Source organism: Bufo gargarizans, chromosome 2 (genome assembly GCF_014858855.1).
Source record: "Bufo gargarizans isolate SCDJY-AF-19 chromosome 2, ASM1485885v1, whole genome shotgun sequence".
Taxonomy (NCBI): Eukaryota; Metazoa; Chordata; class Amphibia; order Anura; family Bufonidae; genus Bufo; species Bufo gargarizans.
In genome coordinates this window covers 695,936,182-695,952,395 of record NC_058081.1, presented here as the reverse complement: position 1 = coordinate 695,952,395, position 16,214 = coordinate 695,936,182, and the positions used below count along the sequence as shown (strand labels likewise).

Below are 16,214 nucleotides of genomic sequence, written 5' to 3'. Positions count from 1 at the left end.
CCCCTCCAAGCTGCATCCAAGGCATCTCAATCAGCCAGCATCCTGCTCTGTACTAATGAAGGTCCCTCGTCACAGCTGTCTGTGGATGGATACTTGGCCATTTTCCCTTGTCTTGTCCCAAGGCTTGTTAAAAAGTCGGGCAAGCCACTTCCAAAAGATGGCCCTAGTGAGACAGTTCTCTTCTTCTTGGAGATACCTCTTTGCACAATATCAGCTTAGAAACACAAGATTTTAGGGAGGACAAATATAAGGTAGTTAACAAGATTTCTATTGGGCTGCTATACATATCCTCGCTTCCATGCAAATGAGGTAAGAGGTAGGCCGTTGAATTATTTTGGAAGAAACTGGCTGAAATAACTTGAGACCATGTGAGACCAGAACAAGGTCACACAAGGCCATGTCTGTCAGATATTGTGGGTCATGCCATTGACTGCACAACCATGGAAATATATGGAGAGACATTAGGATATATTATATGTGATGAAATCAAGTAGAAATCGGGTATTTTAACAGATTTTTCTGCAGGGGTAACCAGGTGACTCCCTCCCTCTTATAGTAGTGCGGAAATACTCATATTACATAGGGATAGTTTGATTTTCAGACCCTGCTTACAGTTGGCCATCAAGGGAAGTTTATGTTGGGTGAGAAAGATCCCTTGTCCGTAAGAAAATGTAAGCACGGAGAGGCAGAGAGACACACAGAAATGTTGCTTCATTCTGGATTCACAGCTACACTGCTCAGTACTGCTGTATAATGTCCTTCATGCTGCTGTTGTTTCCAAGGTCTTACCACAGAGAGATAAGGCAACATAATCTTGTGTTCTCTGTGTGCTGTGTATGGTAGACATCATAGCAGCTAGTTTCTGCCAATTTGTTCAATAATAACTTACAACTAGAGAGATAACTGCAGAAGGGAAAACAGGTGAAAAATGCAGGGTACAAGTCATATAATGGGCAGATATAGTGTTATTCCTCATGCATTCACATGCATATGTGTCCACCTTTACCTTAGTTCTAACTTGGATAAGAAATCTAATTTCTTATGAAACCAACTCTAAACAATATTGCGACTATATACAATATTGTGACACAAGCAAACTCTTAAATGGCTGCAATTCACATCACAACCACGAGTGCCCTCGTATATACACCGACAGTGCCTTGCAAAAGTATTCACCCCCTTGACTTTTTTCGTATTTTGTTACATTACAGCCTTAAGTTCATTGATTTGTTAATCTGAATTTTATGTGATGGATCAGAACACAATAGTCTAAGTCGGTGAAGTGAAATGAGAAAAATATATAAATAAAACTATTGTTTAGAAATAGAAAACAGAAAATTGGCATGTGTTTGCGAAAAGGCATGTGGGAGACTCCCAAAATGTATGGAGGAAGGTGCTCTGGTCTGATGAGATTAAAATTTAACTTTCCGGCCATCAAAGAAAACGCTATGCCTGGCACAAACCCAACACATCACATCACCCAAAGAACACCATCCCGGGACTGGAAAACTGGTCAAAGTTGAGGGAAAGATGGATGGTGCTAAATACAGGGATATTCTTGAGCAAAACCTGTCCCACTCCGTGCGTGATTTGAGGCCAGGACGGAGGTTCACCTTCCAGCAGCACAATGACCCCAAACACACGACTAAAGCAACACTTGAGTGGTTTAAGCGGAAACATGTAAATGTGTTGGAATGTCCTAGTGAAAGCGCAGATCTCAATCCAATAGAAAATCTGTGGTCAGACTTAGATTGCTGGTCACAAGCGCAACCATCCAACTTGAAGGAGCTGGAGCAGTTTTGCAAGGAGGAATGGGCAAAAATCCCAGTGGTAAGATGTGGCAAACTCATAGAGACTTATCCAAAGTGACTTAGAGCTGTGATTGCCGTAAAAGGTGGCTCTACAAAGTATTGACTTTAGGGGGGTGAATAGTTATGCACATTGACTTTTTCTGTTATTTAGTTATATTTGTTGTTTGAATTAAAAAAAAACATTTTTAAAGTCAAGGGGGTGAATACATTTGCAAGGCACTGTATCAGACAGAGATCTCGTGACCCTATCTCAAACATGTTTTGAAAAATTGGACATCTAGTGACACACTTATTAGGATATGTTCAGCCATGAGTAAAGTTAAGGATAGACAGATCTGTGGGTGTATGAGGATGTTTGATGCCTATGACCCTGACTCAGTACCCCACTCAAGGATAGTGTAGCCATTGTAACAAATACAGTAGAGTTCAAAGTAACAGTATAGCTTGGAGGTTACTGTCACAATTGCGCACAGATCTTGGTGTTTGCAAGTAATGGCATACAACTTGGCAGTCCTGTTTGGTGGTTACAAGTAATGGCACACAACTGATGGCTACAGTCTCGAATGGGAAAACAATCTGTCAGTACCTCTCTGTTACACTCCCACAGCAACTCATGGTACAAGTTTATGCAGGAACTCCTTGGCCTGGCAGTGCCTCAGTCTCTGGTCATAGTGTTACTCTGGGGTGCATGGTTACCTCTCTGCCTTGATTCAGGAACACCCGGGAAGTTTTCTGCAACCACTTGCAGGGACTTCTTCTCGTTGCTTTTGCAGCAACAAATTCTAGCAGGCAAAACTGTTCAGAGGTCTCCTCTGGTTTATGGCAGTAGGATCAATCCCAATGCTCATGCACCTGATGGGATCTCCCCATGCACACATCACTACACTTAGCTCCACTTAGGTACAAAGCCAAAGTGGTGCAACGCATCTGTGAAGACCCACATGACCATAGGCCATTTCCAGGCCACCATGCCCACAATTAGAGTGTGAAACATAAAATATTTAACAGGCACATTAACAACAAGGAACAGAACATAACTTTGGAACACAACTTAAGTGTCAAGTTAATTTCACTGGCATTTCCAAAGTTCAAGTGCAAACACAAAGGGTCAGTTCAAGTGCACTATTTTGTAAGAGGTGCTACGCAGAATCACTCCTCTTACAGTAGGAATGCACCAAAACCACAAGAGAGCTAGGCAGCTGAGCTAGCTAAATCCCCAGAGATAGCTTGGCAGACTTCAGAAATAACTCTACTCTGGTTGCTGCCACTTCCCCTCACCACCTTTCCATACATGAAAGTTTGCTGCAATACTATGTTGCTCCTTATAAGCTAGGAGGAGACAAGTGGCCCACTGACTCTTCCCTTCCTTCTTCAACGATATCAAGAGGCACAACTATGGGTGTACATACAAATCTTTTTAAAATCACAGAAAAGGCCATACTTATTTTAACATTTATCAGTAGGTCAGACTCTTTTCTGTGATTTTAAGGGTGTATCATTTATTGTAAACAGAGGCCGTGTTTTTACTTGTTTTTTTTAGTTATATATATCATGGTATGTTGAAACCATTGAAACTTGAGTACGGTAATTAGTTCCAAAGTCACCAAAATGTCATCCAAGATAAAAGAATATAAAAATTTAACCTCTTCAGGACACAGGAAGTACCGGTACTCCCTGATGTCCTGGTACTTAAGGACACAAATCGTTGAGCAGGCATCTTGGCTAAATGCAAGGGGGGGTCCCGTGGCCCCCCGTGTCGGCAATTCAGACCTGCGGTTTGCGGCTTTACCTGCGGTTTATGGCAGCTGGCGGCGGTGCCATCGAGTCCCCATGCGGCTGTAGGGGGGACCCGATGGCATGGAAGGCAGCGCGATGCCTAAGGAAGGCATCTCGCTGCCTTCCGGTGACGAGCCTGTGAGATCCAGCCCCCTGGATCTCACGGGCCGGAAGCTGTATGAGTAATACACACAGTATTACTCATACAGCCAATGCATTCCAATACAGAAGTATTGGAATGCATTGTAAAGGACTAGACCCCCAAAAGTTCAAATCCCAAAGTGGGACAAAAAATTAAGTGAAAAAAAAGTTGAAAAAATAAAGTCCCCCCCCCCAATATTAAAAGTTTCAAGTAAAAATAAACAAAAACGTCATTTTCCCCAAATAAAGGTAAAAAAAATTGTAAAAAATAGGGGGAAAAAAAGTATACTAATTAGGTATCGCAGCATCCGTATCAACCGGCTCTATAACCATATCACATGACCTAACCCCTCAGATGAACACCGTAAAAAATAAAAACTGTGCTAAATAAACCATTTTTTGTCACCTTACATCACAAAAAGTGAAACAGCAAGCGATCAAAAAGGCGTTTTCCCACCAAAATAGTACCAATCTAACCGTCACCTCATCCCGCAAAAAATTAGCCCCTACCTGAGACAATCGGCCAAAAAATAAAAAAAACCTATGGCTCAGAATATGGAGACACTAAAACATCATTTTTTTTGTTTTAAAAAAGCTGTTATTGTGTAAAACTTACATAAATAAATAAAAAGTTTACATATTAGATATCACCGCGTCCGTATCGACCGGCTCTATTAAAATATCACATAACCTAACCCCTCAGATGAACACCATAAAAAATAAAAAATTAAAACTGTGCTAAATAAACAATTTTTTGTCACCTTACATCACTAAAAGTGTAATAGCAAGTGATCAAAAAGTCATATGCACCCCCAAAATAGTGCCAATCAAACCGTCATCTCATCCCGCAAAAAATGAGACCCTACCTAAGATAATCGCCCAAAAACTGAAAAAATTATGGCTCTCAGAATATGGAGACACTAAAACATTATTTTTTTTGTTTCAAAAATGATATTATTGTGTAAAACTTACATAAATAAAAAAAGTATACATATTAGGTATCGCCGCGTCCGTATCGACCGTCTCTATACAAATATCACATGACCTACCCCCTCAGATGAACACCGTAAAAATTTTAAATAAAAACTGTGCTAAATAAACCATTTTTTGTCACCTTACATCACAAAAAGTGTAATAGCAAGAGATCAAAAAGTCAAACGCACCCCAAAATATTGCCAATAAAACATCATCTCATCCCGCAAAAATCATACCCTACCCAAGGTAATTGCCCAAAAACGGAAAAAATTATGTCTCTCAGACTATGGAAACACTAAAACATATATTTTTTTTATTTCAAAAAAGAAATCATTGTGTAAAACTTACATAAATAAAAAAGAAGTAAACATATTAGGTATCGCCGCATCCGTGACAACCTGGTCTATAAAAATATCACATTATCTAACCTGTTAGATGAATGTTGTAAATAACAAAAAAATAAAAACGGTGCCAAAACAGCTATTTCTTGTTACCTTGCCTCACAAAAAGTGTAATATAGAGCAACCAAAAATCATATGTACCCTAAACTAGTACCAATAATACTGCCACCCTATCCCGTAATTTCTAAAATGGGGTCACTTTTTTGGAGTTTTTTACTCTAGGGGTGCATCAGGGGGGCTTCAAATGGGACATGGTGTAAAAAAAAACAGTCCAGCAAAACCTGCCTTCCAAAAACCGTATGGCATTCCTTTCCTTCTGCACCCTGCCGTGTGCCCGTACAGTGGTTTACGACCACATATGGGGTGTTTCTGTAAACTACAGAATCAGAGCCATAAATATTGAGTTTGGTTTGGCTGTTAACCCTTGCTTTGTAACTGGACAAAAATTATTAAAATGGAAAATGTGCCCAAAAAGTGAAATTTTGAAATTGTATCTCTATTTTCCATTAATTCTTGTGGAACATCTAAAGGGTTAGCAACGTTTGTAAAAATCAGTTTTGAATACCTTGAGGGATGTAGTTTCTTAGATGGGGTCAATTTTATGGAGTTTCTACTCTAGGGGTGCATCAGGGGGGCTTCAAATGGGACATGGTGTCAAAAAAAACAGTCCAGCAAAACTGCCTTCTAAAAACCGTATGGCATTCCTTTCCTTCTGCGCCCTGCCGTGTGCCCGTACAGCGGTTTACGACCACATATGGGGTGTTTCTGTAAACTACAGAATCAGGGCCATAAATATTGAGTTTGGTTTGGCTGTTACACTTGCTTTGTAACTGGAAAAAAAATATTAAAATGAAAATCTGCCAAAAAAAGTGACATTTTGAAATTGTATCTCTATTTTCCATTAATTCTTGTGGGACATCTAAAGGGTTAACAAAGTTTGTAAAATCAGTTTTAAATACCTTGAGGGGTGTAGTTTATAGAACGGGGTCATTTTTGGGTGGTTTCTATTATGTAAGCATCGCAAAGTGACTTCAGACCTGAACTGGTCCCTAAAAATTGGGTTTTTAAAAATTTCAGAAAAATTTCAAGATTTGCTTCTAAACGTCTAAGCCTTGTAACATCCCCAAAAAATAAAATATCATTCCCAAAATGAACCAAACATGAAGTAGACATATGGTGAATGTAAAGTAATAAAAATTTTTGGAGGTATTACTATGTATTATAGAAGTAGAGAAATTAGCAATTTTTTACAAATTTCTGGTAAATTTTGTATTTTTTATAAATAAAAATGAATTTTTTTTACTTCATTTTACCAGTGTCATGAAGTACAATATGTGACGAAAAAACAATCTCAGAATGGTCAAAGTTATCAGCACTTAAAGTGACACTGGTCGGATTTGCAAAAAATGGCCTGGTCCTTACGGTGAAATAAGGCTGTGTCCTGAAGGGGTTAAGAAAAATAAACAGATAACTAAGAGATAAAACAAGTCCCTACATATAGCAGTTAGGGATGGCTGCTAACTAACAACTAATACAGCTATTTTATGATGGGTCAGAAAAGACCATTGTATGTTGAAAATATTGTATCTGAAGGCCATTGTATCTTGAGGGACCATATATATATTTTTTTTTTTTTAAATTTTTTTTTTTTTCATTTATATAATTTTTTTTGTTCATTATGAAATGTATGTAAAAGCATTTTGAGCGCAGTGTTTTTTATAGTTTTTTTATGCACCATTTACCTTAAAGAGCTTTTCCTGGATTACAGTACTAAGGTTTTAACAGATCTGCTCATGTAGTTGCTTTCCTCATGTACATCTTTCCCCTGCTTTTTTTTTTCAATTTGGACCCTCCTGACTTATTTTCACGATGTAAACCAGTCCCTCCGGTTTGTTTCCATCCTGTATGTAGCACTTCCTGTTCCTGTATCCAACCAAACCCATGATGTACTTCTCCCTACTCTGCCACATCTTCAGCCCCTAACAATGCCCAGCTAGTTTATAGCTCCTCCCACCCAGCTAGTTACATAGACACTGCCCTATCACTGTCCCTAACAATGCCCAGCTCATTTATAGCTCCTCCCACCCAGCTAGTTACATAGACACTCCCCTATCACTGCCCCACCCATGGACATAAAATCACAGGAAATAAGTGAGAGCTCCATAGACATGGTCATGTGACCGCAGACCAGAACAGAAGATAGGAGTAATAAAGGTGAAATAAATACATTACAGACAAAATACATACAGTGCTGCCCATAATTATTCATACCCCTGGCAAATTTGGACTTAAAGTTACTTTTATTCAACCAGCAAGGAAATTTTTGACAGGAAATGACATAGGTGTCTCCCAAAAGATAATAAGACGATGTACAAGAGGCATCATTGTGGAAAAAAAAAAAAAAAAAAAAATTTCAGCTTTTATTTACATTTGAGCAAAAAATGTCCAGTCCAAAATTATTCATACCCTTCTCAATAGAAAAGCCTTTATTGGCTATTACAGCAGTCAAATCTTCCTATAATTGCAGACCAGCTTTTTGCATGTCTCCACAGGTATTTTTGCCCATTCATCTTTAGCAATGAGCTCCAAATCTTTCAGGTTGGAGGGTCTTCTTGCCATCACCCTGATCTTTAGCTCCCTCCACAGATTCTCAATTGGATTCAAGTCTGGACTCTGGCTGGGCCACTCCAAAACGTTAATGTTGTTGTCTGCTAACCATTTCTTCACCACTTTTGCTGTGTGTTTTGGGTAATTGTCATGCTGAAATGTCCACTGGTGCGCAAGGCCAAGTTTCTCTGCAGACTGCCTGATGTTGTCATTGAGAATCCTCATGTATTGCTCTTTTTTCATGGTGCCGTTTACTGTGATTAGGTTCCCTGGTCCATTGGCTGAAAAACACCCCCAAAGCATTAGGTTCCCACCACCATGTTTGACAGTGGGGATGGTGTTCTTTGGGTTGAAGGCTTCTCCTTTTTTACGCCAAATGAAGGAAACATCATTTTGACCAAACAATTCAAATTTTGTTTCATGTGACCATAACACAGAAGACCAGAGGTCTTCTTTTTTGTCCAGATGAGCTTTTGCAAAGGCCAAGCGAGCTTTTGTGTGCCTTATCTGGAGACGTGGCGTCCTCCTTGGTCTGTGTCTGTTGGATTGTCTGCCTTGAGACATTGCCACCAGCAGAGCCCAGATTCACCAGGATGGCCTTGGTGGTGATCCTTGGATTTTTTTTCACCTCTCTAACTATCCTCCTGGCCAGCACAGGTGTCACTTTTGGCTTCCGACCACGTCCTCTGAGATTTTCCACAGTGCGGAACATCTTGTATTTTTTGCTCAAATGTAAATAAAAGCTGAGAATTTTTTTTCCCCCCACAATAATGCCTCTTGTACATCGTCTTATTATCTTATTATAAAAGTAACTTTAAGTCAAAATTTGTCAGGGGTATGAATAATTATGGGCAGCACTGTACAAAATTACAGCTCACTTCATAAAGGATTATTTTAAAGGCTGTTGATGCCAACTGATAAAACAACTTGATCATTATGTTTTTTGTGCAGGTATTTTTCTTGCATGAAGGTTCCAAATGTGTTTAAACTGTTTATTAATTTTGAGGACTTTCATTTAATAGAAATTATTTACAAATTGCTTGTTTATTTATTGTTATTGTTTATTATTGTTTATCTACGTACATTTTATTTATGTGCTTTCATTTCTTAATGTAGCAATTACATTTTTTCTATAGTCTTATTACGGGATTTGGATTTGTTGCACCATGATATAATGTCATACTGCTGCACGATGTTACATTACTGCCTGTCCATAGACAATGGGAATTCCTAGGTCTGCTTTACCACAAGGCTTCTTACATTTCTTTTTACCCGGTCTCATCCTTGAAGATGTCGAATTCTCTCCAGCAAACAACCACTACCAAGCAACAGCCATATTACCTCCATATCACAGTGTAGTGCCCATATTGCCCCAGCAGCACTAACCAGATACCACCATGCGGTACCTCTTTCTCCTAACAGCACCAAATACCACAGTGCAGCACAACATATCTCCACCACTGCAGCCACCCACAACATTTTAAGAATTATATATACTCCTCATATGGACGGCTGCTTTGTAATACTATATTTCCCTGTAGGGGAATCTCTGTGTTGATGTAGCTTGCTGAGAACAATCAGCTGCTCCAGTTTGCATTGTCTATGGCTAGACATCCACTTTCGTTTACGTATCATTTCTCCCAGCTGGTGGATGTAAGCATAAGGATATACCGCCAAGTGTTGCTAGAATACATAATACTAGCACCCTACACGTATAACGCCGTAGTTCTACCAGGTGGCCAATATACAACTCCAATGGAGTGATGAATTGAGTCTAATGTGTAACAGCACTCTCCATGAGACTCAATTCATGTATAAGTCAGAGAACGCAGAGGGTTTACTGTAATAGAAACACTATATAGCATAGCGATTCAACATGTGGGTTTACTCACGGTCCTTGCTCACTGATCTGCGCTGCATGGTAAGCTCCACACGTCTCTTATTAGCTTATCACGCCGAAGCCCTCATTTTAATAAGTCTGTCATAGTGTCAGGTTCTCTTTAAGCAGATATCAGTGCCCTGAGTTCTACACAAATCCATTACTTAACTAATTAGCCAGCCTCCCTCTCAAACCTGGCTCCCGAGCACATGCGGCTGTGATCGGCTCCGTATGTGGAGATAGTGTCAACTCTATTTTTAACATTGCATTATCTTCATTTAAAATTGGAAGATCACCATGACTTCTCAGATCTTCTTGCAATAATTACGATTTGTCATCATTTCGGTCCCAAAAGACTAAAAGTGAAAATATTATATAGCGTAAAGAAGTGACTAAAATCTCTACATATTTAATACTCCATGACTTTTTTCTTTAGAACTGGGATTCAGGATGTAGGGAGAGTTTTGTTAACTAGGTCACTAAATTGCTGAACCAATATTTCGAAACTATATCTGTATGTATGCTTAATACAGCATTTATTTTTTATTTTTTTTTGCATTATAATTGTGTAGAGCGTGAAGAGGTTTGCATAGTTGGGAATGTTATTAATAGTGGTCATTTCTAGAGGCTAACTAGAGTGGATTGGGGAGGTTGACAATGATTAAGTTAAACTCCTGGGCACCATTCTCGCTGTTTTTGGGTTATGTTCAAGTTATCCTTTCCTGTCTATATTCAGTCATTTGCATGCTCATGCCACTTGCTCTGCAACATTTCCATAATCCAATCTTTTATACTGTAGAAAAAACTCCTATTGTTGCTCTCATTCAACCTTTTTATTAATCAGTTTCTCCAAACTATTGCGACTTCAAACATTACTGTCCCAACGCTACTCTGATGCCACCAGGGCCATATTAAAACATTGGTAGGCCCAGTGCAGTACCTACTCACAGTAGTTATGCTGTCTTAGTGCTCCCAAACATTAGCTATGCCCCCTCACAGTAGTTATGCTCGTTTCGTGCCCCTCACAGTAAATTTGCTCTCTTAGTGCCTCCTCACTATAGATATGCTCCCTTCATCATAGATATGTCAACTTAGTGTCTCCTCCCAGTCGTTATGCTACCATAGTGCCCCCTCATGGTAGATATGCCCCCTTAATGCTCCCTCACAGTAGTTATGCCCCTTCACAGCAGATATGCCCCCTCAAAGTAGAAATGACCCCTTAGTGCCGCTCACTTTTCCATGTGGAAGACAATCAGTTTTCCATGTGGAAGGTTGGGATTGCTTTTTAAAAGCAAGACATAGAAAATTGATCCTTTAGGTTCACACCGATGAATCTGCCATTTGTAAAAAGAAGCTAACATTTTTACACATATATTACGCCCCATAGTATTTGGGCTTAGATTATGCTGTATCTGAGGGATCTCCATCTTCATAAAAAAAAAAAAACTGAAGCAGAAATATTAAGAGCAGAAATGATTCACCTATTACCTCTGTGGATAGAATAGGTCTAACCAATGTTTCCGACGACAAAGAATAAGTACAGGAAGAAGTGGATTCTGATGAGGATTTGATACTGATTAAGATATGATAGGTAAGAAGAAAGAAGAGGAAATGAACAATCGAAGATGTGGGACAGCCCAAGCTTGTACAAGCCCTCATACTACATAGTTACATAGATAATCAGGTTAAAAAACACACAGGTCCATCCAGTCTCCTTGCTGTTAGAGTAAAAAAAAATTATGATGGTGAAATTCCAGAAATAAGGGACCTCAAAAATGACATTACCCCCAGGTGGATTGTTGACTAACCAGGTTTCTTCAAAACTTGATAAAACTTTGAAAAACATTTGTGAATTCTTCTCATTATAAGTTGGGGTATCATCTGGAGTTTAGTTCTTCTCCTCCAAACAGGTTTCTTGTAGAAAGAATTCAACTGAATCTTTTGAAGCAACAGGCTCAGAAAGAGTTTTAATTTACATTCTTAACTGTAAATTATCTTGCAGCCATGCGTCTGTCTTCCCAACAGTTCTTTAGGGTGGCAATTCATTCAGCTCAGACGGCTACCATTTGGTGTTGACAGGCTGCAAAAGTCTCCCCCAAATTAATCTCAGCAAATGGTCATTAATATACTGTTGGTTCCTTATTTGGATGGCTTTCTGGAGTATTCAGAATTTATCATTTCTATCTGATGGTGTCCTTTTTAATTCTCCCTACTCTATGCTGGAATATAAATAGAAAGCAACAGACAGAAGCAGCAATACGTCTGGAGATTTAACTGTGATCCCGGTCAGTGGGCAGCCCTGTCTTCATTTGTCATTCATGGGTTTTTACGTCTATATTTTTTCTTTTAGGCTTCATGTACACAGACATATCCACATTTTGGTCTGCAGACAACGAATCTGCATAATATAGATGTCTTCCATGTGCATTTTTCTCACTCCCATAAATAGAAAGGGCTATTCTTGTCAATATGTACAAGCATTGTTACATTGGCGGTCTGTAACTGCCTTCATCTCACTTCCCAGCAGGTACGGCTGCCAGAACACTTGCCTATCCTGTTGTTCCAGTCCCTTGGTAGTCCAATGTCCCTCTGCTTCCTATCGGCAGACACAGCCACTGCAAAGTTCCACATCAGCTAGTCAATGCAGGCTAAGGCCTGTGTCTCATCTGCCTCTAACCCTCTCTGCCCATAAGGGAGTTTCTATGGCTCTTAGAGAGACAGTGCATGCCCACCTAAGTCTTTCCCAGCCTATTAGAGGATCCTGAGCAATAGGTTTTCTAGTTTCCTGCAAAAGTGCCCTACTTGTCTTGCTTGACTCTCCCGTGTACTGACTCCTGCCTGACCCTGGATTTGATCCTTCACTGCCTGGCCTGACCTCTGCCTGATCTCTGTACTGACTCTGAGCTGAGCTGACCCTCAGACTGACTTTGGATTGCAGGAACTTTGCATGCCCTGACTTCGGCTTACTACGGTTTACCACCCATTCACTTCAGTAGGGCTGAGCTGCACCTAGGCCACGTGACCTATGATCATGACATGACTGGCTAACAGGCAGTGAGAAGACTGTGGCACTACTGCGAGCGCCACTGCCTTCTCAAACAGCTGATCATCAGTGATTCTAGGTGTCAGACCCCCACTGATCAGATAATGATGACCTATCCAAATGATAGATCATCAGTCTGAAAAAGGCAGATAACCCCTTTAAGCAAGCATATTAAGTGGATATCCTGAAAAGGAATATTAAAAACAGCAGGGGGAACTATATGATGTTTTTAATAGCAGTACAGAGACGCAGCAGCAATTTTTTTATGATTACAATTGAAAAATTGTGATGTTTGATGCGATCTAACAAAAATGTAGTAATTCATTGTGGGACAACCCCTTCAACTTTCTGTGGGACCTTCTGTAGAGAGAAGACAGGCTAGTCTTCTCTCCACATGTGTATCATTGAGCCTCAGGAGCCCATAACCTTGTTGCCAGTCCACCAGTGGTCCTTCCTTGTACGACATTTGATAGGCACTAACAATTGTATGTTAGGTATACCCTTTGACTCATCTAGCCATCACAGTTTTTGCCCTTGTTCAGATTCTCACACCTACCCATATTTCTTGCTTCCAACAAATCAAGAACTGATTGTTCACCTTTTGCCTAAGACACGGATAAAGCTGAAAACAGGTGCACTAGGGAAATAGCTTAGACTGCTGTGGTGCACTGCTCTATTGACTGTCATGTTTGCAGCTTCTACATCTGCATACAGTATTACCAACTGAGAGGTGTGATGGTAATGAGATAATCAGTATTATTCTTTACACCTGTCACTGGCTGATCTGTGCATACTTTATGTATTATTTTGTTTTTATGACTTTAGGACTCCTAAGTCAACTCACGTGTCAATTGCAACATTACATCAGGGGAAAGTGAATATTAGGAGCAATTGTTACAATTTCCCCATAAGGGTAAAGACCACAGACAACTACCGGTAACATGTATTGTTTTTTTTTATCAATTAGGACTCTTTCACACAAGCGATACGGTATGAGTTAGGGTCTGTTTAGGGGAAAAAATGATGGTTTTGCATGCAGGTTTAATCAGTTTTGTCTGAAATTGCATTCAGTGTTTAAAGGCTATGCACACCTTTGGGGGATTTTTATTATTATTGCATTGTACTTATTTTGAACTAAAAATCTTTTTTTCAATTGGTCTTTATTAATCCTTTTTTCTGTACAGAGCTGAGATGCTCTACTAGCTGGCTGTGGATGTTCTGTCCTTTCCATCACCTGGAGAGCAGATGGACTCCTTATCTCTGCTCTCTCACATTATAAACCCTCATTATAGCACAGTTCTTATCTTACTGATACAAATGTGGCTTAAATAAGTGTTTATGACCTCTCAGTAGTTTAGAGATCAGGTTTATTAGATGACTGGCACAAAGTAAAAGTGAAAGTACCAGTCACACAGCAAATCACTGAAATGTATTAATTTTCCCTTAAAACTTTACCTTTATTTGTTCTTTTAAAAATCTCCCACATACAAATATATCAGATTACAACAAAGATGATTCCACCTTGCGACTTCTTAAACATAGAAATGTAAATATTGATGCTTTGCCACCATGTGGCTACTCACGGTACAGTTGATAACGGAACAATTGATAATTGATCATGAAGAGTGGGACCAAAATGATATCAGGATCTCTCCTTGGTGGTGAGACAATAAAGAACTCTGTTGCCTTATATCCAGGAGAAAGATCCAGTAATTCCGCTTTTAGGCAGTTGGGGAGCTGTCCCTATCAATCTATGCCTAAAAGTGGAGTAGTCGCCCCAAAAAAGGGCGGCCCCACTTATCGGTGGCTGTACCCTAATCTGTAATTCCCTTCCTAATTAATTCTCAAACAGAGAACAACTGCCTAAATGTCTTAGATGTATAATTAAACAGTTCAAATAGGAAGACAAAACATAGGATCATATGGAAAATGGATACTTCTCCAAAGGTGAAAGTAATGGAAGAAAAAGAAGTTCCAGGTGATATGTAATAGTAAACAAATCACCCAGATGCGTTTCCCCAGTGGTATGAAATATGTTCATCAGGGAACCAATTCACATATGCACAATGGCATTCAAATAATGTGGTGCCAGGAGATGAATGGCTTGCAGCAGTTTTATATCTGTCAAGGCTGGGTTTAAATATCCCTCCTTACCTCCAAAGCTCCAATCAGAGTCGGCGTCTACCAAACAGCAATGCGCTTGTGCCCACGTAATTTGGCAGGCGTCACAGTGTATGATGTCACCGCGCCTCACACGTAACCACGTCATTCCCCTAATGCGCACACGCGCCCAATGTTGTGGGTAGTTCCGATAGTAATTTACAGGATTTTACGTCAATGCAACCCGCATGTACTGCACAGGCGCTGGTGATGTCAGTACTTACACGCGTGCATGCGCCCAGGGAGTATAGGCTTTATAAAAAGAGAGATATATATATACCAGTGCGCTTGCGCCGTTGCTGCATTTGAGTAGATGACATCAGTGGCGCTATTTTGAATTAGAACCAAATTCCCAAGATGAAAAGGATTAAGTTCTGTATATAACATGAAGGAATAATACATCTCTCCACTGTAGTTGTCTCTGATTGTCTTTAACTTCAAGACTAATGTCAAAGAATTTCGGTAAGCTAGTGTATATTATATGTGCCCATCAAATACTAAACTAGTATAATATTTGGAGGTGAGTATGGGCATATGTAATAGTAGGTGGCATTAAAAAGAATATATCTCACCTACCATCCCCAAACCTGGCACCAAAAATTGTGAGTTAAATTAATTGGGGGAAAGAAAGGGGGGGGGGAGCAGTGTTTTTAATTCCACCTACTATTACATATGCCCATACTCACCTCCAAATATTATACAAGTTTAGTATTTGATGGGCCGATATAATATACACTAGCTTACCAAAATTCTTTGACATTAGTCTTGAAGTTACAGACAATCAGAGACAACTATAGTGGAGATATTTATTATTCCTTCATGTTATATACAGAACCTAATCCCTTTCATCTTGGGAATTTGGTTCTAATTCATAATAGCGCCACTGATGTCATCTACTCAAATGCACCAACAGCGCAAGCACACTGGTATATATATATATCTCTTTTTATAAAGCCCATACTCCCTGGACGCATTTGCGCGTGTAAGTACTGACATCACCAGCGCCTGCGTAGTACATGCAGGGTGCATTGACGTCCAAACCTGTAAATTACTACCTGAACTGCCCACAACATTGGCCGCGTGCGCGCATTAGGGGAATGACGCGGCCGGCGCTTCCGGGTTATGTGTGAGGCGCGTGACGTCATACACTGTGACACCTGCCAAATTACATGGGCGCAGGCTCATTGCTGTTTGGTAGACGCCGACTCTGATTGGAGCTTTGGCGGTAAGGAGGGATATTTAAACCCAGCCTTGACAGATATAAAACTTCCACAAGCCATTCATCCCCTGGCACCACATATTTAAATGCCATTGTGCATATGTGAATTGGTTCCCTGATGAACCTATTTTATACCACTGGAGGACAAATTGTTTACTATTACATATCACCTGGGACTTCTTTTTCTTCCATTACTTTCACC

General features: G+C 39.9%; 1 protein-coding gene across 6 annotated transcripts in view; it reads right to left on the bottom strand.

The window, feature by feature from the left end:
* Positions 1 to 16,214, bottom strand: part of LOC122927020 (serine/threonine-protein kinase SBK1-like) — a 106,901-nt gene that overhangs the window by 23,362 nt on the left and 67,325 nt on the right. The window contains exon 1 of one of the 6 annotated variants that reach the window (XM_044278566.1): positions 9,604 to 9,619. The exons of the other annotated variants lie outside the window; for them this stretch is intronic. The gene's annotated coding sequence lies outside the window, so the exon portion shown is untranslated. Of the gene's footprint in view, positions 1 to 9,603; positions 9,620 to 16,214 lie in introns of those variants that run through there. 6 annotated transcript variants of the gene reach the window in all.